Source organism: Gopherus flavomarginatus, chromosome 5 (genome assembly GCF_025201925.1).
Source record: "Gopherus flavomarginatus isolate rGopFla2 chromosome 5, rGopFla2.mat.asm, whole genome shotgun sequence".
Taxonomy (NCBI): Eukaryota; Metazoa; Chordata; order Testudines; family Testudinidae; genus Gopherus; species Gopherus flavomarginatus.
The window spans coordinates 146,259,354-146,273,317 of NC_066621.1; the positions used below are offsets into that span (position 1 = coordinate 146,259,354).

The following is a 13,964-nucleotide window of genomic DNA, read 5'->3' on the forward strand; positions in this document are numbered from 1 at the left end:
GTTTCCAGCCACTTCCATGTTGTGCAAATTAGTGCAATCCCCAGCCAATTGGGGGGGAGGGAGATAAATGCAACAATATTGCAATGTGCACACCACCCAGTCAGCTGTTATGCTCCTGGAAGTACAGTACTCAATGAAGTACGCCAGTGAGAGTCCTTTTAAGAAAGGCACAGCCTGGACTTCAAACAACCAATCAAATTCAGCTCTCCAAGATTGTGTCTAAACAGTGTTAAGGGGACAGCATAACCCTAAAGCAACAAACTTGAGAATTTAGCCTGCAAATCAGAGTTACCCCTGCAACGGTCCTTCTCGCTATTGTGCGAAGAGAAAAACAAAGGAAGCAGGAAAAGACCCAAAGGCACATTGGCAGCTTGAATTAAGACAAGAATGTGTAAGCCTATTTTCTCAGTGGTTCCTAGCTTAGCCACCAGACTAGCCTTTTTCTTTTTGAAATTCCTTTGTTTTTAGTAAAGCATTTTTCACTCCTGTCATTCGCTTTTGAGTAATTACATCACTATTTTATCATGCAACAGTAACAAAAAATAATATTTGAATCTCCAAAACGGAAATCAGAAAGGGTGGAATTTTACTTACTCAGAGACAGATTGAGTAAAAGCCCCACATATATGGGTTTGTGCACCATCCCTGGAGACCTAAGGAAAGGAATGGTGACTCTCTCTTCACCTGGGACAGATTGGTGGAGGAAGCATTCACTGCCAGTTCTGCCAAACAGCACATTAGGGGGCAGAATCAAGTCCTACAACTCCTTACCTACTTGTTCATGGTGGGAAGAAGCAGTCCACGGAGTCTGCTTTTTCTCATGGGCCTTCAAAAAGAGCAGGGACTGTTAATCAGAACTGGTTGAAACTCAATTTCCACTCTATGGGAACCTGCAATATTTTGAAATTTGCTTTTGACCTGAATCTAAACAAAGTCAACATTTTGAAATTTTCAGCAAAACAAAATGTCTGAAAACTTTCATTTCAGAAATATGCAAATGATCTTCTACAAGTGCTTCATTCTGAATGTATATTATATTTTATATGTTATAATAGTCCATTGCACTACATTTGAAACAATCCACTTTGACAATTTTCTGATGGAACAATTTTCTGCCAGAAAATACTAATTCAAACAAACTTAAATGTTTCAATCAGCTCTGCTCTAGCACCAGAATATTTCTTCACCAGCCCTTCAACAGGTTCACTAATCCTTGTTGATATCAGCAAAGCCAGTTAAGTCTCCAAAGGGGTGCTCGCTCCCTACTCTCTCTGGCACTGTAGGTGCTTAGCCATGGCCAGAAGAAGTTTCCTATGATCTAAAGTGAGAAAAGGTTTTTCAAAAGGATTTTCTATTTTTATGTACATTGTTTGCTTTGAAAAACTGGTCATTTGCTACCTGCAGCTGTTCAGTTAACTGCCCTGTTACCAGAATTTCCTGTTCTAACTACAGAGACTACTGTAAAAACACTAGCTGGAAAGAGAATGCAAAATTAGATTCCCCTTCAGCCTTCTTTGCAAAGCTAAACAGACTGAGCTAGCAAAGCTATTTTTTTTAGGATACTCCCTCTATCCTGCAAATAATTCAGTTTGTCTTATTTGGATTTTTTCCAGGTTTTTCATGTCTCTCTCTCTCAGTGTGGGGCCAAAATAGCATGCAGAATTCCAAGAGAGTCGTGACAAGTGAGCCCATTATATACTGGAATCATTAGTTCCTTAGCTTAGTAACTAATTCCATTGTGAATACATCCAAGTATTTGATGTGTTTTTCTTACAGCTGCCATATATCTGCCCCTCCCTCCCTCTGACACCCGCGTACCATAAATTATTCACCGGCCCCCTTGATCAATTTCTTCAGAAGTTACTCTCAGCTCTTTATCCTTTTATATGCATTTGTCCTCCCAAAGTGCACCAGCCTTGCACTTCGGGATGCTGAATTTAATTTAACACCTCCTCACTCATTTCTCTAATCTGTCTAGACCCTGCTGTAATTGAATGAAGCCCTGAAGAGCAGTGCAACCTCTTGTCTCAGTATTCACTATACATTTTGAAATGCAGCAATGTATCCTGGCCTCCAGAACATTTAGATATTGAAAAGCATAGGTCACAGCACAGAGTCTTGTAGGAGTCCACTCCAGGCCTTTTTCTATGTGGCTATATCATCATTTTTACCATCCATCTGCTCTCTTACTATAAGCCAATTTTTGCCCAGGTCAGCACACTGGTAACCATTCCTAAACCTTTCATGTCATCACTGATTAGCTGTCTGTGTGATATTGGTAAAGTAACTCATCAAAAGCTTTGGTGAAAATGAGGCCGATACAAATCCACCACCGTCTGTTTACACTCCAGCTGGTGAGCACTTATGCACCATGCAGACAAGCTCTTTATCCATCACTGAAATACAGCCACGTTGAAGTGAACAGTATACGGTGACATTTCACATATGTTTGGCACAGGAGGTGAAGTACAGACCTTTCCAAAAGAACCCGCGGGAGAAGATTAGAAAAGCAGAATGCCCTAATTTCTCACACTGGAATTTTGGAAGGATCCCATGGTTAATAGCCCTGCTCTTTCTATGTGTGTCATGATATCCCTCACGACCACAATGTCACAAGGCTAAATTCTGCTCTGGAAACTGGTGTAAATACACTGCATTTGCAGCCATGTAAATCCAAAATAGCTCTATGAAAATCAAGAGAAAGGGCAACATTTTCAAAAGCATTTAAGTGATTTAGGAAGCTAAGCTCCATTTTCAAAAGTCACTTAGTCAGTGAAACTGAAGCTTCTAAGACCCAGATTTTTAACAGGTATCTAGGTGCTTAACTCCCTTTGACCGTTAGGTATCTACATACCATGAAACATCTGAGCCTTAGGCACCTAAAAATCCTCAGATGCCTTTAAAAATTTGGCCCCATGTGACTTTTTAAAATGGGATTTAGGTGTTTTTGAAAATGTGACCCTTTTAAAATAATATGTTAAGCATGTTAACAGAATGGAAGGTGCATGGTAAGACTAAGTAACACTATAAATTCTTTTGGATTTTTGACAAGTGTAAATTATAAACATGTTGGATTCAATATCATTTTGGTTCATTCTTGATGTAACTGCATCATGCTTCAGTGACAAAAGCAAAGCTAAGCAAAGCAAAATACCCTAAATGACAGAATAGAGTGTTTTTTTAGAAAAAAAGAAAAGCAGAGTGTAAAAAGAAACTTGAAGAAAGAGGAGCAAGAACATTTAGGAAGAGTCTATGAACCATAACTGCACTATGCTTACTATGAATGTTACTTAAGAACATAAAAATGGCCATACTGGGTCGACAAATGGTTCATCTAGCCCATTATCCTATCTTCTGTCAGCGGCTAATGTCAGATGCGTAAGATGAAATGAACAGAACAGAGCAATTATCGTGTGATCCATTCCCTATCATCCAGTCCCAGCTTCTGGAAGTCAGAGACTTGGGGACACTCAAAGAATAGGTGAAATATGATTTGTCTAAGTGCCCTGTAGTGAGTTGGCTTACCCTTTGCATGAGGGTGAAAGCTTTCTCCAATTCTCTTTTGAACTTACTCATCGCATCATCCTCTTAGATTCTGTCCCAGTCCTCTGCAACCTACTCTTAAAAAGAAAAAAAAAAGAGTAGCAGCCTGGGAACTTGTTAATTTCAGAATTCTGAAGTGAATACTATAAAGATCTGACAACTTACCGACATTTGTTTTAGCCAGAATATCCTGTACCATTTACATCTGCAGGAAGTCCACTGATGTTAATAGTTTTACTCCAGCCTTTCAGAGCTGAGTTTGAGCTGAACTTTATGATCTTTGTAGAAAAGGCTAGATATCAAACTCTCCTACTGCTGTTTTTCTGCCGCCTCGATAATTTTAGTCCTTTCATGCACACTGTTTTTCTTCAGAATTTTCGTCCACAATCTCCTTAGTTTATCTAACACAACCATTTTCCCCCTCTGAATATTTATTTCCAAGAAGAATATAGTTTCACTGAGCCTCATTAGTGCACTCAAATCTGTTCCAGCCTTCCTGTACGTATTCTGATCCTGCACTAACACTGTCCAATTAACCGTGCCTATCAATTCTCTCATGCTGTTGAAATTGGTCTTTCAAATTCAAAGCCCTAGTTGCCCCTTCCACCTCTACTTCTTTGTATATTGAGTCAAATCTAATGGTTATGTGATAACTGTTCCCCAATTTATATATTCCTTACGATGTCTCATAACGAGTCATTATGAGCTCTAAGATTGCCTCAGTACTAGCTGTTTCCTTTATAATGTGCATTAAAATGGCGTCCTCACCCAGTTCTAGAAAACTTCTGATTCAGTCACGTAAACACCACCTAGTCTCCCAGCAATTACAGTCTTGATTCAGCAAGATACTTATGTACATGTGTAGTGAGCCAGTGTGGCTCCCTGCCACCCCGAAGAGAGTCGAGCCCCAGCAAACCCTTGTACAACATGCTTAACTTTAAGCATGTCAGTCATCTCATTGACTTCATTAGGAGTTTTCATGTTCTTAAAGCTAGACATGTGCTTAAGTATCTCACAGTGTGGACATATAGCATAACTGGAGTTGATTTTGTATTTGTGACCTATAATAATTAGGTAATTAGCTGTCTGCTCTCATGAAGACCAACATACAGAGCACCTATACCATGGTCATCATTACAAACTTACCAGTTTTACCTCCCATAAATAAGGTTACCTCAAAATTCATATTATTCTCTATAGAAGATTTAGACCGTGATTCAGTAAGGTACTTAAGGACATGAGCATTCCCACTGATTTCAGTGGGATCACTCCTGTGCTTAAAATTAGGCTCATTCTTAAGTGCACTGATAGATCAAGACAAGAGTGCTCACCACCTCCTGGCCTCAAACCCACACCGAGACAATCTTAGCTATTTATCTAAGGCAATAGGGGGGTTTTAAGAGTTTTAAAACCACTGTAAATATCCACTAGAAAACTAGGCAGTGGAGATCCCTCTTTATCATTAGCCATTTATATATTTCACCTATAAACAAATAGACTTGGTCAAAATTTTTGGAAATGTCTTCACAAAATATATTCTTTTAATTGCAAAAAAAATAGTCACGAATGATTGGTCAGTTCTGCAGATAATGGAGTCTGGATGTAGAAATACAGCTCAGGTCAGCATTCATCAAGAGCTATCACACGAAGTTATCTAAGGTACTATAGATTTCCCCTATACTTTAAATAGTAACTAATTTGGATAACTTTTTGTTGATTAAATGCCATCATCAGAGGCCATCCAATTTATCACTCTGCCCATACAGGTTTGTTCTCTATAGTATATACTGAAATCTCCATGTTAAATTTTACAGGTGGCAGTATAACCTAGCGAAGGGCACCCTGGGACGGTGGTCAGGAGACTGCAGAGCTGGTCCCAGCTCTGCTCTATGATCTTGGGAAAGAAGCTTCACTTCACTGTGGCTCAGTTTCCCCCCTCCTACCCTTTGCCTATTTAGATGATAAACTCTTCAGAGCAGGCACTGTCTCCCATTAGGTGTTTGTACAGCACTTAGCACTCTGGGGCTCTGATCACATTGGTGCTTCTAGCATCACTAATACAAATAATGATTATAATAACAATGTGCCTGAAATTATGGATGTTTTATCATTTCTATACAATTTATCACTTATTTTCAGAGTGTAGTTTATAATTTTTTAAAAATCTCATTAAAAGGATAGTAAAGACTTTCAAGTGAATTCAGTAATAAAGAACATTTTTAATGTGTTCCAATTACTAAATATAAATATTACATACACATATTAAGAACATACAAATGGCCATACTGGGTCAGATCAATGATCCATCTAGCCCAGCATCCTGTCTACCAACAGTGGCCAGTGCCAGATGCTTCTGAGGGAATGAACCAAACAGGGAAATTACTGAGTGATCCATCCCCTGTTATCCAGTCCCAGCTTCTAGCAGTCAGAGATTTAAAGACATCCAGAGCATAGGGTTGTGTCCCTGATCATCTTGGCTAATATCCATTGATGAAACTGTCCTCCAGGAACTTACCTACTTCTTTTTTGAATCCAGTTATACTGTTGGCTTTCATAACATCCCCGGGGAATGCATTCCACAGGTTGATTGTGCATTGTGTAAAAAAGTGCTTCCTTTTCTTTGTTTTAATCCTGCTGCCTATTAATTTCATTGTGTGACCCCTGCTCCTTGTATTATGTGAGGGATTAAATAATGCTTCTCTACTCCCATTCTCCACAACATTCATGATTTTATAGACCTCGGTCATGTCTCCCCTTAGTCATCAATTTTCTAAGATGACCAGTCCCAGTCTTTTGAATCTCTCGTCTATATATTTACACACCAGTATTAGAGACACACTCTGATTAAATATGTGCACATTGCACGGGTATTTGCATTTCCTCCAGGGACACTCTATATTATAGTTTTAACAAAGGAAATGAGAAATTTAATACATAGTTCAATACTTTGATAGATCTGAAAAACAAGCAAATACCACTCTTTCCTTAAGACTAAGAGCAAACATACAAGATGTTTAGATACCAAGCTAAGCATTGTTCTGCAACGAAAGAGAATAAAATGGATTTTTCTATATTTAAGGGAAACTTGGCTGAATTTAATGTCTTCCGCATGCTCATGCACTCTGCAGTATATCTGACTCACATCAATCACCACCTACATATGCTCTAAAGACTGAAGTTATTTGGTAGGCTAGCAGAACATCATCTTGTTTGGTTCTGCTTTAGCCTCTACAATCTTACTTTTGTACTGCCTTAACAGTTGGCCTGCAAAAGGTGACCATAACAAGGTGCTAAACTTTGGCTCAATTAGCCATCCCTCACTGAAGCCACTTTGGTCTAGAAAGAGGACTCTCTCATGAGACCCAGTACAGTTTATTAAGGTCAGGAAGGACCATTATGATCTAGTCTGAGTTCCTGCATAACACAGGCCATAGAATTTCACCTACAACAAGCCCATAACTTCTGGCTGAATTACAGCCTCTTTTAGAAAGTTATCCAGTCTGGATATGAAGACTCCAAGTGATGAAGAATCCACCTCATCCCTTGATTTCAGGGGGGGTTAGAAATAGCACAAGACTAACTTTTCTCATAGTATTTCTACTCTCTCCTAAAACGAAGCTAAGTAGAAAGAGACAAAAAAAATGAAAATCTCAAAAGGTTCAGTTTGGATTTGATTTGATTTTTGGATGAAGGATCCAGTTCTATGCTACATGGACCAGTGTGCAAGCCCCTAACATAATGACCTGTCTACCCTTTACTTCCTGGCTAAAACAGCTTCTGTCCTTATCCTCCATTGTGACAACAAAGATCAGTGGAAGGCCTTTGCTGACAGGCCCTAGAATTAGAGAGGAGGCTTTCAGCAGTTCAGAATCATCAGCTCAAGGATTTGATTTCCTTATTGCTCCAAAGCCAGAGTTTGTTGACCTCAGGGTACAGTGTGAACACCATCCCTTCTTCCAGGCTTTGGCTTGAGTGGGGTGACTGTTGGTAAAGGCATCTAACGCCATCGTTGGGGAGTCTACACATGGGGCCAGATCAGGCCTATGCTCCTAGGGGGAGGACTCACCATGGCGAGGCAATACAGCTGACATTTTACATCTCCACTCTCCTACATAGAGGTAGCTTTAAGCAGAGCCCCCACTGAAGCCATCATCAAGGATGTGTTTGCAACTGTCAGTGAATATTAATAAGACTAGAGCAAAGCTTCCACAAATCTTGGTCTGTGCCATGTGACAGGGGCCAGAAAAATAAAGTTCAGGTTCTGTGTGCGCATCACACCAGTGTGTCTTTTGCTCTTGACGTGACAAAAAACAACACAAGGAAACCATGTGCACATAGCCAAGTCCCAATTACTGGTGTTTAATAAATATACGTAAACATGCAAAACTCAGTTACAAACACTCACTACAGCTCTGGCTGGGTCTGGCAGCTTTTAAAATGGAACAGAGTGAGCACCTCTACAAGATTCAGAAACTATTTAAAGGGATACTACACTATTCCTATACACCATAATGCAGTATTGCCTCAGATGGCTCTGACAAGTGCTTCTTATTTTTTGAGTAGTGTTAACTATGGGTGACGGGTATAAGAGGCCAGGGGAGGCTAAGTTTCCCCAAACAGGATGCAGCGCACCTCCCTCTGGAGGCGCCCCAGGCTGCCACCTTTGGAACATCGTCGCTGAAAGGTAGCCTGGGCCTTAGCCTCACCAGCACTCCTCCTGCTCCTGCTTGTCCTCTTACCCTGAGGCCCTGCCTGCGTTCCACCTCTTCTCCCGAGGACCCCCTAGTCCACAGCTTCTTAGCAGGCAAGGGGTCCTTATGGGAAGGGGTGGAGAGGCATGAGCGGTGGGGCCTTGGGGGGAAGGGGATGAGGCTACAGTCCAGGCACTGGTGCCCTCCACCCCACTTCTTGGAAGCTTCTGGCACTCGTGTCTAGCCTCCCCAATTGTGGGGGAGGAGGGAGAATGTGACAGCCACACTCATCTTGCTGGACTCTCTCTCTCCCTCCATCAGGGCTGTGCTTCAGATTTCTACTGGCACAGGCCCTGGAATGAACCTAGTTCAGGGGTGACATTTGTTACAGTTTTATGTTCTGTATTTTTAAAAAGTCACATCTGTGCACTGAGGTTTGTCTGGGGGTACTTCATAAAAATCACAGAGGAAATAAATAAAATTAAAATGCTTCAGAAACTGGAACATATTCCCTTCCTCCTTCCCCCCACAGTATCAGCAAAACACAGCTAAAATTCTCCGCCAGGCAGAGTTCATGTAGGACAAGTTTCAGCCTGAAGTCAAATAAAATGATTGTGTTATAAACCGCTCAGAAAAAACCAGGGACTTTATAATAGAAAGTCCAAGTGGCCCTTTGGTACAGTTTCACTGCTGTATGTCTGCGTGGATGTGGGGTTGCGGGTGACAGTTGGTCTGCTTTTAAATTGATGTGCAAAATCTTTGTGAAGGTGGATGGAGATTTATTTAGATCTTACCAGCTTAGATGCTGCATAAGGAAAGAAAATGTATTGTGCCGCCTTCCTTGTGTCATTACTGCCTTCCTCAGGCTTTGACTAGAAATATTCCACTGCTCCCAATTCTGCATTTTCACAGCAATATATTCAAGCTTAGACACTGAATGAATGATTACGCCTATTTTATTATTCATATCAAACACAAGGCATTTGTTTCAATGCCAGTAACTTTACAATGGTTTATTTGTGTTTTCATTGTCTCGCAACTGAACTGATTTTATCTACCCTATTGATTCTTATTTATTCTGCCAAGTAACATTTCTATGCTGTAATTTTCAGTGCACACTTGTTGACTGATTCCAACTACAAATGACCGTTAAAGGTGGGGGAGAATGATGTGTGCTGCCTTGTGCTCCTAGCATAGGAAGTTATTCCTAAATCCTTTCTGAGGATCTGATCAAAAGTACACTGAAGTTAATAGAAGGTTTTCCATAGACTTAAATGGGCCTTGGATCAGGCTCTGAGCTAAGGAAGGATCAAGGGAGAAATGGAAATAACAGGCAACCTTATGATCAAGATGCCTACATCACACTCAGTGATACTGCTCGCAAATCCATCCGAGTCCCTACACAAATGAAAAACTAGAGAGTCCAGCTGGTCAAAAAAAAAAAAAGAGAGATGTAATTTCATGGCCTTAAAATCTCAGGCCAGTAGAATCTTTCAAAATGGAAGATGTTTTGTAAGTGCTACTATGGTACCAAGAGAAAGAAATTGGCAATATAACAAGAAGCTAACCCAGATGTTAATGCCAGGAGGAACAGAAGGACAAAGACAAGGTCATCCAGGGGGACAGAAAGAACTGTATTTCAAAATCCCAGTAAACAGAATCAGAAGATAATCTCTTTGGCAAAGCCTTACAACATTTTGGCATTGGGAGAGAAAAAGCCTGAAGCAATCTAGTATATTAACCAGACTGACACATGGGGCTGCAAATGGAAAAGAAATATTTCAGTTCTTATCAGATTAAGAAAGTGACATGACTTCCAATAATGATGTGTGACCATCATACAACAATATAGTGCGTAACATTGCCATAACATAAAAGGGAATGTATATTCCTTTGGAGTGTGTCTAAGTTCTCACTGGAGACCTCTTGCAAGTGACCAAAATGTATTCTTAATGGTAAAGAAAGGAATGGTACAATAAAGCCTGTCATCTGTACAGTTGGTCTTTATCCTTGTTGACTGTTTGATTTTGGGGAACCATGTAACATATCTTGATCTTGTGCACTCTGAGGGATCACCAATGGTGACACTTGATAGAAGTTGTTTCTAGACCAGAGTTAGAGGATGATTGTCTTCCATGAAATCATAGCCAGTTATCACTGGTGGATCTGCAGGTGGTTAAAGAGATTGATGCAGGATCCCCAGATCATGTCAAAACTGGGGCACACATTTCCCAATGGAAAGGACAGATCTGGATTGTTGAGTTGGGCTGAAGTGTGTTCTTTCCTCCTTTTCTGTTTCTCCATTTCCTGTTGTCTCCGTTGGATCTTGAAATACTGGGATCCTTGCCACAAGGTCCTTTTCCATTTTGGTTGGTTGAGGGCTTGGATTTCCCATGAGTTTATGTTAATATCACACTTCTTGTTGGCTTTGAGGAGGGTCTTTGAGGTGCTTTTCTGCCCACCCCTCATCCACTGGCCATGACTCAGTTGTGAGAACATGACCTGCTTCAGGAAATGATTTTCTGGCATTTGAAGAACAGGACCAGCCCAGTGGAGTTGGTGGTAGATGATCATAGCTTCAGTGCTGGAGGTTCTAGCTTAGGACAGAACACTGATGTTGGTGTGTCAGTCATCCCACTTGATTTGGAAGATGAACGATATCACCAATGATGCCTCCGCAACAAGAACCTTAAGGTGTCTGCTGTACATGACCTAGGTTTTGGCAACGTACAAGAGAGCAGGGATAACAATGGCCTGGTATACAAGAAGCTTGGTTGTTCTTATGAGACAGAGGGAACAGAATTCCTGGTCTATCTTCGTTACCATTCCTTACGTTGTATAGCCTTATGTCAACACTTATTTTTCTTTTCTCTATAAGAAATAGTCCCAGCCTTCTTAATTTCTTTTCAAAAGAAGGTTTCCATGCCCAAAAACATTCTTGACCATTACTGAACCCCTTCAAATTCAGTTATATCCTTTTTTCAGGAAATCACCTGAAAAAAGTGAAAGCACTAGAAAATTGATGGGAAATTTACTAGTGATCTCTCCACCAACTCCTGGTGGGCAGATATCTACATCACAAGTGGTACATTGTTCACAGCCTCCACTGAGTGGACTGGATTAGCATGGAGGCAGAGTTCTGAGATAACTCTTGGGAATGCACCCTCCAAGTCAGAGCTGAGATACATTAGGGAGTGGTGTGTGGAAGCTAGCCCTCCTATTGCCTATGTGCTGTATTCCGTGATCTTTGGTCTCCAGAGCTATTGATCTTGGCACCTTTCAGAAGAATTCAATTCCTGCACATCCACAAGGTTTCTTTCATTCTAGAGGTCATTAAAAAAAGGTTTCCTTCCCTGATGACTCAAGGACCCCTGGAAGCTAGCTGTGCTTTTCATTCATCGCAACAGAATCCCTTCTTCCCTTCCCCTTAGCAACCAACTGACAAGCTTAGAGAGGCTAAAAAAACCAGGAATGAACATGTCAAGATGCTCTCTTTCTTATGGTACAAAAATGGACGGATTACGGAAATTAAATGCTGAATTTCTCAAGTTGACTAGAGGTAGGTGTGACATTCTATACCTTGGGGGAGCCCCCTGTTGCCTCCATATTCCTCATTTTTATGTGGTCGTGATCTTACATATAAAGCATGACTTGTAAGGTATCAGGGGAAAGGTTATGATCTGCTGAAAGTCATTTCTCTATCCATATATGTATATCATCAGTGCATATGAAGTTATGTGAATGTGTTGTATGGTTGTCACTAAAACTTGCTGTAAGTTGGGGAGTCAGCCAGATATTAGCTCCCCAGAGGCAACAGCAAGGAGAGTAACCAATGCCCAGGTGCGCTGTCAACAGCCATTGTACAGCAAGGGAGCTACAATTCAATGACCCACCTGCATGAGGCCACACCACGGGAATTGCTCAACTTTGCCTGGAGACTCAGTAATGACCCCAGACATAACTGGACTTGCATTCTCCAAGCACATGGGACTGAGGGTATAAAAAAAGACCACAGGGGACCCACTCTTGGCCTTTCCCCTGCCCCCACCTATGCTGCAAGCAACTAAGACATTGAAAAGACGACAAGACTCCAGCAGAGGAGATTGGCCCAGATTTCTGTCTGTTACAGTTATCCCCCTATTCCATTTTGTTTCTTACAGCTGTCCCCATACTCCATTTTGTTTTTGTTCTCCTGTGGCCGCCCTTCCCTGGCTGTTAAGTTGTTTACCAGGGCCACTGCCCTTCTCAAAGGGAGGGCCCCTTAAGTTGTTTAACAAGAGCCATTGCCCTTCTCAAAGGGATGGCCACTTGTGCTGCGTGCTAAATGGGACCACTGCCCTGTTCAAAGGGTTAGTCCTGTTATCACCTCGTTGAACCTGGGCTCAGTGTAGGGCAGGCAATGTCCAGAGCTGCAAGACCTATTGTGTCTTTAAGATCCTGGGCATGAGTCATAGGCCTCATGTGCTTTTGAGTCACCTATTGCACAGGACTCTGCCCAGACATGTTTCTGTGCTTAACCTGCAGTTTTTCCCTGTGCCTCCTCCCTTGTGACAGAGGGAGCCTATCAGGATTACTGGTGGGAAACTGCCTGAGTTTGCCTTTAAAAACAGACATTTTTGAAACAAACATCAGAAAGGTTCCTGCATTGCTGCCTGGTCTGATCAGCCATGGGGTCTGGGGGGTCCTTTCTCCGCTCTCGTTTTATTTTTGAGCGTACCCCCGGTTTTTTAACCCCCTCCCACGAAGAACGAATTGCTACCTGAGAGTTCTACTGATTATCGAGACTGTACCGAGCCCTCCTTGCTTCTTCTGATGTTGCTGCTGCTTCTGCCTTTGCTGCTGCCTTGGGGACTGGTAAGAATCCCTCTGTGAAACTTTCCCTACTTTTATTTTATTATTTTAGCTGCTGGCTCTGTTTCCCCAGCACACAGACTCAAGCTAAACCTTGGTCTGTGTCTTAAAACCTCTCTTAAACTCCGCGGTGCTTTGCCGCTAAAAATAAGTTTGTGCCGCTGCTAAGCTCTGCTCCTGTGGGCTTTGCCTCGGGGCTCCCTGCTTTCAGCTGTATCCATTGCTGTAGCCACCATCCCTTGGCTTCCTTGGGAGCTGGATCCTGGGCACATACAACTCTGCCCTCTGTAACCTCCCCATAGCATAAGGTGCACCATAGGTTTTAAGTATCAGAGGGGTAGCCGTGTTAGTCTGGATCTGTAAAAGCAGCAAAGAATCCTGTGGCACCTTATAGACTAACAGATGTTTTGGAGCATGAGCTTTCGTGGGTGAATACCCACTTCTTCAGATGCATGTGGTGGAAATTTCCAGGGGCAGGTATATATATGCTAGCAAGCAAGCTAGAGATAACGAGGTCAGTTCAATCAGGGAGGATGAGGCCCTGTTCTAGCAGTTGAGGTGTGAAAACCAAGAGAGGAGAAACTGGTTCTGTAGTCGGCAAGCCATTCACAGTCTTTTTCAATCCTGAGCTGATGGTGTCAAATTTGCAGATGAACTGAAGCTCAGCAGTTTCTCTTTGAAGTCTGGTCCAGAAGTTTTTTTGCTGCAGGATGGCCACCTTAAGGTCTGCAATAGTGTGGCCAGGGAGGTTGAAGTGCTCTCCTACAGGTTTTTGTATATTGCCATTCCTAATGTCTGATTTGTGTCCATTTATCCTTTTCCGTAGAGACTGTCCAGTTTGGCCGATGTACATAGCAGAGGAGGGGCATTGCTGGCATA

General features: G+C 41.8%; 1 long non-coding RNA gene across 1 annotated transcript in view; it reads right to left on the reverse strand.

Annotated features, from left to right (window-relative positions):
* The window catches only part of LOC127051002 (uncharacterized), a 40,974-nt gene extending 37,375 nt beyond the window's left edge, over positions 1–3,599 (reverse strand). The window contains exon 1 of the long non-coding RNA XR_007774371.1: positions 3,526–3,599. This is a non-coding gene — a long non-coding RNA (uncharacterized LOC127051002). The remainder of the gene's footprint in view (positions 1–3,525) is intronic.
* Positions 3,600–13,964: the final 10,365 nt, after the last annotated feature.